Source organism: Polypterus senegalus, chromosome 11 (assembly GCF_016835505.1).
Source record: "Polypterus senegalus isolate Bchr_013 chromosome 11, ASM1683550v1, whole genome shotgun sequence".
Classification (NCBI taxonomy): Eukaryota; Metazoa; Chordata; class Cladistia; order Polypteriformes; family Polypteridae; genus Polypterus; species Polypterus senegalus.
Genome location: NC_053164.1, coordinates 62,655,136 through 62,667,704, shown reverse-complemented (window position 1 = coordinate 62,667,704; position 12,569 = coordinate 62,655,136). Strand labels below are relative to the sequence as shown.

At 39.3% G+C, this 12,569-nt stretch overlaps 1 protein-coding gene across 1 annotated transcript in view; it reads right to left on the bottom strand.

The window, feature by feature from the left end:
* Window positions 1–12,569, bottom strand: part of LOC120539083 (macrophage mannose receptor 1-like) — a 48,171-nt gene that overhangs the window by 21,766 nt on the left and 13,836 nt on the right. The gene's annotated exons all lie outside the window — the stretch shown is intronic.

Here is a 12,569-nt window from a genome sequence, read left to right as displayed (position 1 = left end):
CTGCTTATTTAGAAAACGCCTTAATATCCCAACATTTTTAAGATGGAAGAAACATGATTTAGACAATTTTGTAATGTGCACTTTAAAAGACATGCTAGAGGAAAGGATAACTGCTAGATTGTGGGCTGATTCAGTAATATTAATGGTGATTCCAGCTGAGTTAAATATAACAAAAAAAAGTTGCAATCAGCATCATTTCCTCTAATAATTACCATCTCTGTTTTATCTGTATTTAAGGACAAGTAGTTCTCATTCATCCATTCGGTTGATTCACTATCATAACTAATTAAAGACAGCATCAGAGAAAATTAATTTGGTCTGGATGTCATCTGCATATGAGTGAAAATTAACATTATGTTTTCTAATGATAGTTCCCAGTGGAAGCATGTAAAGTGAAAACAATAAAGGTCCCAGTCTGGGCCGGTTCTAGACAGGCATATTTAAGGGGGCAGACAGAAATGTGAAGGGGGCACATGGTGGCGACGGAGGTGGGAAAGGGGTGGGGTGGTGGAGGGGGTGCTCTGTATAACTGCTTTTGTCATGTAATTGGATTGCACTTTGTCAGGCCTCTACCCTAAGACCTGTCCAACTTAGGTGTCCCACCTAAAGGCTAAGCTTCTGCTGGTGTAGCTCTTAGGGTCACTAAGGCACGCAAACCCCCTGACCACGATAAGGTGGCAATCCCTCAGGAGGAAAACTGAACAATAAAACAACAAAAAATAAAATATTCCTCATCAGATTATAACAACTAAAAACATGACATTTACCTTAATTGGATGGCCTATATCAAATATATTCAAACCCAACAATAACACAACTCACTATTGCCAATATTAACAAAACTAAAAAGGGTAGGCCAAGTTATAAAAAAAAAATCAATTCACCAAGTCTTGAAAAATAAAACTGAAAAATAGAATAAAAAAATAAATAAATAATGAATAAAATAAAATATCCATCCAGATCTTTACAACCAACAATATAAATTTTATCTTAATTGGATGGCCTAATTCTCAAATAAATTTGCAAAATAAAGTAAGAGTAAAATAAGACCTCTCAATATAGCCAATATTTACAAAACTAAAAAGGGTTGGCATAGTAATTTAAAAAAAAACAACTCACCATGTCTTTTCCTACAATTCTCAAACTAATTTGTAAAACACAACAGATTTAGAACAGTACATTTTAACTTTTTTCTTCTTTTTTTGTCTTTTTGTCTTGTTTTCAGGTTGTTTTTTTTGCAAGCAACTGAACTCTCTGTTTGTAACTGAACAGCTCCACTCTCCTTTCTCCTCAATCCACTCTACAACATCAGTCTCCTGTTTCCCTTTGCAAATACTCTTACAAATTCATCCATATCCAAGTTATTTATTATGGACTTCTCATGGGCCAAGATCACCAAATTCCTCTTTCTTCCACGTAACATGGTGCGATGATAGGGGGTTAGGACCCATGACAAAGTGGAGAGGGAACTCTCACACGATGCTGAAGACACACCAATGACCAGGGGCCTCATGTATAAACGGTGCGTATGCACAGAAATGTTGCGTAAGAACTTTTCCACGTTCAAATCGCGATGTATAAAACCTACACTTGGTGTAAATCCACGCACTTTTCCACGGTACCTCATACCTTGTACGCAAGTTCTCCGCTCGGTTTTGCAGACTGGCGGCACCCAGCGTCAAAGCAGTGCTACTGTTCCTGTGTGGTTACACCTTATTTTCCTGACGCGGCTTTATAAATACACCGAAACTAACCGCATAGTGTTTATTAGTGTAATGCATCTGATTGTAATTAACTTGTAACAATATAATGGTAGAGGGAACAGCCATAGTATTCCAAATATCATAACTGCTTTAGCGTTGTTACTCTCACTTCTTCTTCTTCTTCTTTCAGCTCCGCTTGTTAGGAGTTGCCACAGCGGATCATCTTTTTCAATATTTCTCTCACTGCACCACTCAGAGTATTTATATCACTGTATCTGAGTGTGAATCACAGCAGCAGCTGATCGGAAAGGGAATTATCGGTATACAGCTTTAAGGACACGCTGTCTCAGCCACTGCAAGATGTTTTAAAGCCTTTTCTGTACGGACCTCGCGGTTCAGAAACAGAAACGATATCATTTATAAGGTGAAATTCAGCAAAATATGTTTATTAAATTATACAGATAAAACTTTAACTTCATTTAAATAATCTATATTCTTCACTGGGAGTGTCGTTAAGGACAGAATAATTAAACATGTACTACGAAGATATTTCAATGTTCTTTAAACGTTTTGAAGAATCGCGCTAAGCTTACAGATGGCTTAACGTCTATTACAGAGCTGATTGTATGGCGATCGGTTACTTGGGGAAAGAAAAGCACTGACTGCAGTGACGGCTACGCCAATATATATTGAATATAAAACAGAAAGAGAAAATAACAACACAACTAAAAACACAGCGACAAATTTCGGCAAAAGCTATGCAGTGTCCGCAACGGACGTAGCCATCCACTGTGCATAAGCTACCTTACTGACGGGCGGAAGGAGCCACCGATTCTTCCTCTGCCCAGTGCCACCACAAGCCTAGAGCCGCCCCTGAGTACTGCTGCAATAAATTATTTCATTGAAGTGAAACACATGTTTAATAACGTGCTTTAACTCCTATCATCATGAAAATGATATCACGTATACATCTCAGTATTTTAGTTATTCAGAGAACTGTAATATTACGAATGTAATTGATTCTGTGTCCAGTTGGAGGAAGAGAGCCGGTTTAAAAAGCAAGTAGTGATTCACACACATAGAGCACATAGAAGATCAAATACAAAACAAAGCATTTAACGTGCTACTTTAATTACGATGTGATTTGAGAAACTGGTTAATTAAACGATTTTAAGATGAAGTTTATGATGTTCTACTTTAATGACAAAATAAACTACGTGATTAAAGTGGAAATGTCGAGATTGAAGTTGACATTTCGTGCTTTTCCTCACTGTGTGCCTTTTTCTCTGTACCTAATAAGCTTTCATATGACACTCAGACAGTGGGCTTACAACTCGGCTTTTCACAGCGACTTTGATATGTGACTTCTTTTTTATTTCCGGCACTGTGCGATTTGTGAATGTGAGCTTTCAAGTTTCTCCAACACGCTATGTCACTCAATCAACTTCCTTTTGTTGATTATACCACGGTTTATTTGAACAAATAGTATGTTTTTCATTTGCCTCCACTTGGTATTCGCTGAAATTCTTATATTTTCCCCCGTGCTTTTCCCATTGTCTTTTCACAGAAGGCTGCGCTTAAGGGCGATTTATATTGATTTGCATATTCAAATAGGCGTAATTCTGGGAGGATTTGGGGCGTTACATAATGCGCGTGCACGAGCGTTAGTTTTCACGCTGATCGGGATTTATGTAGCGGAAGAACGTGGAAGTTGGAGTACGCACAGATTCCTGCATCTGGATTTTTCTGTGCGTAAACACATTTCGGCTTTTGTGCTTACGCCATGTTATAGTGCGAGTTCTACGCACGGCGTTATACATGAGGCCCCAGGGCTGTTACACACAATTTATGCAACTCAGGAAAAGCTTCCTTGTACTCCTGCAGGAGTTTACACACAGTGGACAGGTCTGTTTCCTTTGAACATTTTTTGAGCAGCATCTGTTTTGCCACAAGAACTTCATTTTCAGACTTACAACATCTGCTACAGTGCCAGCCATCACAGCCAAAGGGTGCAACAGGGTGGGATCTAGAAATGTGCTAGATTTGGGTGCAAGACTAGATATGGCTCTCATCAGTTCAATATTCTTGTGTGAAAATCTAGTTTCCATTTCTGAAATGGCCCTGTCAAGGATGTTAAGCAGGGATCTTTTCAGAGACTGATGGGGGGAAATGGTAGGGTCACCAGAGTCTGTATGGCCCAAAGTTGAGAGCACAACACTTTGATCCAGGTGTTTGCTCATTGTTCTCCTTCTCTTTGTTGGATGTGACTCATCCTCAGCAGGAGATGACACTCCCCAACAGTCATCCTCACGGATGTTTTTAAGGAGTCCAGTGCTGCACTAACAACCTCAGAAGCACTGCACAGATCAACTGACTGAGACTGTAGAATAGCATTTGCTGGTTTCAAGACACCAAGCACCCGCACTAGGAACTTTCTAATCTCAAAGAAGTGATGCCTCTTAATTTGGCATAGCAGGCCTGATGCCTCGGTACACAGGTCAACTGCAGCATCATCATCTCTGTCATTTCAGATAGGATACTAAGGATTTGTTCTTGATTGTCCACAGTGCACCTTGTCACCTCATAGTGGCTTGTCCATCTGATCTCAAGCAGCCTTTTTAGACAAGGTGCATCATGTTTATTGAGCACATAGTGGTGGTGAAAAAGTTGTAGAGTGAACTAGATAAGCTAAAAAATCTTTTTGCACACGGCTCACTCTGCATGGCATGCACAACCACTAAGTGCAGTTGGTGGTTGTAGCAGTGGATATATGGGACATATCTGTCAAGCCTCTTTTGGAGCAGAGCTTGTACACCACCTCTAACCCCATCATAACACTGGTTCAGTATACTGTCAGCACTGTAGCCAGCATCAGAAAGGTGTAACAGTATCTCAGAGGTGATGTACTCTGCATCAAGTTGTTGCAAGTCAAGCAACCCAATAAGATGCTCCTCTGGCATGGAATTTCTGACAAACCGTATTATCACAGACAAATTTTCCACATTGCACCTATCCCTGGTCCCATCACTTTTGAGGCAAAACCCTGCAGAATCAGCACTTTCATATTTTTTCCTGACTTCTCCAAGCACCATGTCAGCCAGTGTTTGGATAATTTCATTTTGGATATCCTTAAATGTGTATTTTGCATTTTTTGGGATACCCTTAGCAATGCTTGCTAGCTTCTCATCCTTCTCTAAGGTATATTCCATCAGTTTTAGAAAAATACCTGAAGCAATGTTATCATCATTACCCGCTGCATCATGTCTCAAGGTTTCTGCCGTCCCAAGGAGCCCCAACTCATTTACACAGAGAAACCTTATAGCACTACCAATACTCTTGACATAGTAATGGTTTTTTTCAAGTTGTGTTTTACCAGCCAACATTGAATCCACAGTCCCCCCCGTGGCCTCTCTGCTTTTATGCTCAGTCCAGATGGTTGAAGCATGCACATGGTTGTGGCTGGACACATGCCTCTGTAGCCCCTTGTCTCAATCAAGTGCTGCTTTCCAGTTGTTAAAAGCAGTTAAGGTAAAAACTACATCCCTCTCATTAACAGTGCTGCCATATTTCCAACTGGGGAAACAGAAGCATGCGTCCCGCACAATAGAGCACTCCAGCCATGGTTGTGTGCGGTACCAGGCAGGATTGAATGATCTTAATGTTGTACCACCAAATACACGTTTGGGGTAACTACCCAGTATTGGCTGGGATGGTGTATTGCCATTTAAGTCACTGGGTAGCTGAGCGGGTTGCTTTGGGGCAGCAATTGTTGGCAGAGGTACAGGAGAAGCAGTGCCTGTTGATGCCACAGGAGCAGACATGCCAGCTGATGTCTCTGATGTACCAGCAGCAGCATCATTGCTACTGCTATTGGTACAGGCAGGGGCAGTGCCACACTTTTTAAAAGCTTGGAAAAAAGGATGCATCTCACAGCATTAACTTTCCCTTTGTGAGCTGCTGGAAGCTGGGTGGAAAGTGAATAATCTTTACTAAAATCGCTGGGATTACATCAGTATATGAAACGAGAAAACTGTTGAGTGCAGAGTTGAAGCTGAGGCGGGGCTTTGTGTCGGGTCTGACAGACACAGGTCCTCCAGTCGGCTTTATGTAGCAGACACAGTGGTGCCTGAGGAAAAGAGAAAGAAACACTTCTCTACCAGACTGAAACTGTGAGAACAATGGACTAGTCCCCCATTAACTGTACAAATATAGATATATTTTTAGTTGTTGTTAATTATATCACGAGTCGCACTCGCTATGATGTTGACGACAGAGATTTGCTGCTTCCTCAAAGCCTCCCGCTGTTGCGCAACTCATTTTGCTCTGCTCTGCCTACTTAGAAGCCTGACACCAGGTCATTTGCATACTAACAGTGATTGGATGTTTAGCTGGGGGTAGGGTGAGTGGGGGATCTCTGTCGAGTGCTGTGTGAGCCTGTGCACAAACAGAGCATGGAGGGAAAGAGCAAACAAGAGGTGAAACATATCTTCTCATTTATGCCTTTTCCAGTGGATTTTTCAGCTACTGTAGTAAATTTTGTCCATATTCAGTTTGTGGGCAATCTATTATTTTCTTTCTCAACTTCTAAAAGTTTGATTTAAGGGGGCAGGACGTTTGTTTAAGGGGGCATTGCCCCCTCTTGCCCCAGCGGACAGCCGGCCCCAGTCCCAGTACTGAGCCTTGTGGGACACCGTATCTCAGTTGTGTATAATGATGGAGTGCTGTCAGCACATTTCTGTCTGTATTGGAATCAATTTGATAAATAAAAACTAAACCAAGCGAACACAGTGCCTGTAAGCCCAACATCATTTAGCATGGCCAGTAAAATAGAATGGTCAATGGTGTCAAACGCTGTGCTTAAGTCTAACAACATAATTACAGTGGAATTTCCTTCACCAGAGGATTAATGAAACATTTTTATCATTTAAGCGTTGTGCAGAAACAATTAAAAAGGCAAATAAAACGTTAGGTTATATTGTAAAAATTGTTGAATATACACTTAATGGATGTTATGCTCAGACTATATAATGCACTAATGATTATCTTATGGGGGACTCCCCTTTGTGGATTATTTGCTTATGGTTACTATAGCATTACTAGGTAAGATCAACCATAAGTGTGTGGTATGTGACATCATTATGACAAAGATATAAAACTCGGCATTGTGCATGTCCTGGTTGTCCAAGATTGGATTTCCCAAAAAAACTTTCATTCATTCTTTGTTATTTTTATTTCCTGATTATGAATATTTTTTGCCTTGATTTTTGACTTCGATTTAAGATATACAGGCAGTCCCTGGGTTACGTACGAGATAGGGACTGTAGATTTGTACTTAAGTTGAATTTGTATGTAAGTCAGAACAGGTACATTATTTTAATAAATGCTATCGTTGATCAACTGTAACCAAGTGCTCTGCCAATGAATGATGGAGTTTCACCTCTCTCTGACCTATTTATTATTTCTACTTTATTTTCAATGGTGATGGTTTTTTCTTCTTTACTATATCACCAGCACTTGCATCAGATTTGTGTTTCACAGACATTCTTGAAGGGTGAAGACAAAAGGTTAAGATGAGCTGTTCTGCACAGCACTGTACGGCTATCATAGCAGGAAGGCACAAGTCGTCAACACGTCTGATGTATAGGGTGGTCCAGATCTAATTATTCAATTTTCATTACGCTATAACTTATTCAGTTTATTACATAGAAAATCACCCGAAAAATCCCAGACCATCGAGAAGTGTGTGAATTGACGACATGAAGAATCGTCCTTGCACCGAACTGGAATCATCACTGCATAAATCAAAGTCATCCAGACGATCTGGATCTGCATAATTAGATCTGGACCACCCTGTACTGATAAGAGACAACTTCCTGCTATGTGCAGTAACAGTACAAGCAGGTTTGCTATTGAGAATGAATGGGGGCAGCGAGGAGCGGTACATCACCAGCCCACCTCACAGTCACCTCCACTACAGTATACTGCCTGCCACAACACCACTGCCCCCATTCAACACACAGCCATCTGAGGCACACTACAATGCTATCCCCCGCCACCCGTTCACACTCAATGGCCTCCATTCAGCCACAACCGGGTCACCGTTTGCAGCATTACCAGCCGCCCACCTAGAATGAACAGGGCAGCCGTGTGTGGTGGGTGGCCAGTGAAACCGCTTGCCACAGTTACTGAGGCTCATGCGTCGCAGCATTGGCCCCGTTCGTATGTCGTAGGTCGGATGTCTGTAACCTGGGGACTACCTGTATACGATTTTGGCCCTTCTTACGTGTTCCTTTTTATTTTTTGTCACCAAAGTTTCCCATACCCTTTCCTGTCTACAATTCTTAAAACAGGTCCTGATCACTGTTTGCTTAACTTCTTAGTTCTGACACTTAGCTTAGAATTATTGATTAAGCAACATCTCTTGATTCCGGTTATATTCAAAGCTGCTGCCACCTTATGTGGTTATTACAAACTAAGCATTAAAGATCCAAGAAATCAGTCTTCTGAAACAGAAAATTTGAATCATCCATTAAAATGCAAGATTCCAGAGAAAAGAATGTAATCTTAATGTGACCAGTAAAGGAGAATTAAACAACTATGCTTTCTTAAAGAATAAAAAAAAATGAAGCAGCTCCACTTTTCCTGGTTCTGTACCACTAGCACTTTGCCTTAGATGCTACTATCCTCCTTCTCCTTTTGCAATGTGAATGTCTGTACCATATTCACCAATTCCCCCAGTTATCAAATAGACTGTAATTTGCACCCATCATCACCAATTTGGGTGATTCTCAGTTACCTCATAAACTAGATAGTTTCTCAAAATAATGAAAAATAAGAAAACCTCTTGTAGAAAATATAATAAACTAACTAAAAGCTTTAAATATTTGAATTATATTTAACAAAGTAAAGAATGCAAACAAAATTTTAAAATTTAAAAAAAATTGAAAAAGTAATAAATTCTAAGCCACAAATTGTTATATAATTAAAGAATACAAAATAACAAAATACATTTTCTGTTTAAAGTAAATAAAAGGTAATCAAGAACTTAGTAAAAGCAAAGAACAAGCCAAAGGTCTAAAGCAAAAAATCAAAACCAAAATATTAAAAGACCAAAAACCTTTAAAAAGAAACAGGACAAAAGTGCAGGAAGTATCCCAAGAGCACAGCTAAGCTAGCTAATGCCATGCCAAAGAGCTGCCGCAATTAGGTAAAGTGTATTTTACACACGTGTTGTGACATCTTATTTGGTTTGTTTTTCATTTGTAGAATTTCCAGATAAGAAAGACAAAGGTTTTGATGTAGGTAGTCATCTTTAATCATGCCACTGCAGAGCACACACAAGCAAGATTTTCACTGTATTTTGTACCTGCAACAATGACCCTACTGCCAAGTATTGGGATGAAATTTTAGATATTTTGTTTTACTGGTGTTTTAGTGAATAACTGCTTAAAGTGTAAGACTTTTCTATATATTTACTTCTCATGTCTTTATGTTATTTCTGTTAGTTTTACATGTGATGTTTGTCACACACGTGCGAGTAAGTGTCAACTAAAAGTCCTGAATAATGGCAATTCCACGTCCAACCAGGGGGCGGTGGGGTGCACTAACTGTCTTTCTCGATTCCTTGTAGACCATTCTCGGGAAATCCTGCAGGGTTCCAGTGCATTTGATGACATCACTTTCTGGTACCTTCGATGATGTCACTTCCGGGCTCACCTCTGATCACACCACTTCCGCTTTTGGCTCCAATGACATCACTTCCTACACTGACCTGTAAAGCTGCCATCTTGATTTAATACCACAGTTCTGTTTTGGACTCAGATTTGTGAAAAATTTACTATCTTTAAATATCTTTTTGCAGCCAAGGCACATTATACGGGTGGCTGCCCCAAACCTTTATGATGTCTAATTGTCGTTCTTGTGTCTTTAAATGTTCTGATACTCCATGTTGTTTGTGGGTGGAGCCTCTAGTGGTGGGACCAACCTCACATCATCACTCCTGGGACCTCCCGCTGACTATACTAATGAGTCAGAGTAACCCAGTGAGTGAAAACCATTGTTGTTTGTTTCAATTATTGAAGGTACTGTGATAATCTGTCTTGGATTTTTTGATCTTCTTGATTTTTCTGCTATGCTTAAAGGAATCTGATATCTGTACTGTAATTTAGACATGTTTATTTTAGGACTGCCTTTTAGGCAACTTCTTTGTTCCTCTTTTTGAATTTGGAGCATCTCATTGTAATTTGTTGATATTTTGTTAACAAATCTTATCTTTATAAAAATTATTTGTTGCATTTAGCTGCACAAGCCAAGGTTTTCAGTCATTCTCCTCTTGTGGGGCTTTAGAGATATTTTTGGGACATTTAGGTTTATTATTAATGGCTAAAATCTGTTTTGGACCTGCAAGGCTTGAAGCAGGCTAGTGAGCTGGGTGAGGGTTGTTTCCAGGCAGGCTAAGGAGGCTTGGCCTAGCCAGTGAAGCCTGTTTCATCTCGTAGGACACTTCATTCATAACAACCAACAAATTGTACAAATAATATTAAGAAAAAACACCTACTCCCTTATCACACGAATTTGCAATGGGCCACATACTTGGGGAATTTATTGCTCTGGTGAGCCAAGAAGTATGGACTTCTACAAGCTGACAGTTTCAGCTCAATCCAGGCCTCAGCAGCAGAAAAGTTACTTTTTATTTTTCGTTCCTTTTGTTTAATCCTAATCCCAGAATTAATTGGCTGTCTGTCTTGTCTTTTTAAGTGAAAATGCACACTCAATATGCCTAATTAAAAAAGGCAAATTTTTAAACTAATTACCAGGTAACTCTCTGCATATATTGTCACTGACCCTATGTGAAACACCTCTCAAGTTTCTGGTTAATGTAGTCTGCTTCTACTTTCGACTTAGCAGTTTAAAAAACTCCTACATGCAGAGGTTTTTGAGCATTTTCAGCCCTAATGTGCACAAAATGCTGACAAAAATAAAACAAAGACTGTTTTTCCCTGTGGTGGGCTCACACCCTGCCCGGGGTTTGTTTCCTGCCTTGCACCCTGTGTTAGCTGGGATTGTTAGCAGACCCCCGTGACCCTGTAGTTAGGATGTAGCGGGTTGGATAATGGATGGATGGATGTTTTTCCATCGTTTTTAGAGGAAGTCATTGACTCTTCCTGGATGATCCTGGAGTGAAGCAGCTCATTGAAACTAGAAAAAATAACAGAAATAAAACTAAACATATACTTTATTTATAAGTTTCTGTTACTGGATTGCGTGTAGCATTCCGTTTTCTGATTGGCAATCTGATTGAGCCCTGAAAAAGCGTGGCACCACAATGTTTGCTTCATGATTTACACTCAGTGGTACTGCGATAATCACGGACTACCTGTGACCCTATACTGGGCAGATAAAATGTTTTCCTCAGCACATACAGGATAAAATGTATATAAATATAAAAAATGTTTGATTACAGTAACCAGTACATCCATGGAAAACAATTAAGATTAATCATCAGAGCATCAAGGATTTTGTGTTGAAAACAGCAATTAAAACAACAATACCAACTTTGTCTGAGTCACGGGCAAAACACATTTTTTAATAGGGTGTGAATACATAAGGGTCAGAATCAGATTTTAAAACTGTTTTCCATGCAGCAACATGAACACTGATTTATAAAACTACACAAACCAATGACAGTCGGCGAGCAGGAGGTGGCAGGTGTCAATACGGTGTCATACAGAAGACTGTGCAGATATGACAAGAAAGGAAGGAAGGAAGGATTTGAGTTGACAGACTGCACAGACAAACAGAACTTGGCACCTGCTATTGGACTGAAGATGTGTTCTCAGGTTTCTGAGCTGCATAAACACTAAATACATAGCAGTCTTTAACTTTTCAAAACAACACATTGTGCTACTAGCAAAATAATAACTTTGGGCAGATATTAAGGTATATTAAGATATACATAAGGCAAAATGGGGTCTGAAAGCAAATGGCAGTTTTTCTTTGTAATGGAGATCCCATACTTAATACACTGTATTTTTAAATAGAGGTTTGCGCTTGATTTCTGACAGCTTTAAAATTAACTAGCAGTTTTGTTTATGATCTATGCTGCTCTTAAAATGCAGAAAGCAAGTCTCATTAACTGTACAGCACTTCAACAACAGAGAAAGACTGACAGAGAATAAGCTGCAGCACCATGTCCATGATATACCCAGCACCATATTGAGAGCACGTGCTTGGTGGTACTCTAGGGATAGGAAGAAGCTGTTGGTTTCTGTTTTCTCAGCTGTCAGATCCGTGATCGCCTTTCACTTTTATTCTACACAATATGTTTCAGTTGGACTCTTCTTTCTATGGATTTATAATGTAGCACACATTTGGAATTACAAGCTTAGAGTGAATAACAAACTTCATTAAGGGTAAATAAAAGTGAAAAGTGCAGTAGTCAGAAAAACAAATAATCTGCCACATTTAGAGTTTAAATATTCCATCATTCTGATAGTTATGTTGTGACCAGGGCAGAAGAATAATCATAAAGACGATTAAAAATACAAATTAATATAACAGAAAAAGTGCACCAGCATTTCTCGAATTACAATCCCAAATGTCCCACCACCCCCTAGCTACACATTAATAAAATTATTATGAAAATATTGCATCTTAACTAAGGTGATACCAATGTTTTACTCTAAAGTTAACAGATTATTATATTAAAAATCAACACCTGCATTAAATTCCTTAGAAGAAAGAGTAGCAAGTAAAGCTCTTGGTACCACGTAATATTATTCAATATACTTCCATTTATTTTGATTTATTATATTCAGTTATTGCTTTTCCATTCTGACTCTTATTATATGGCAAAATGGTAGGACA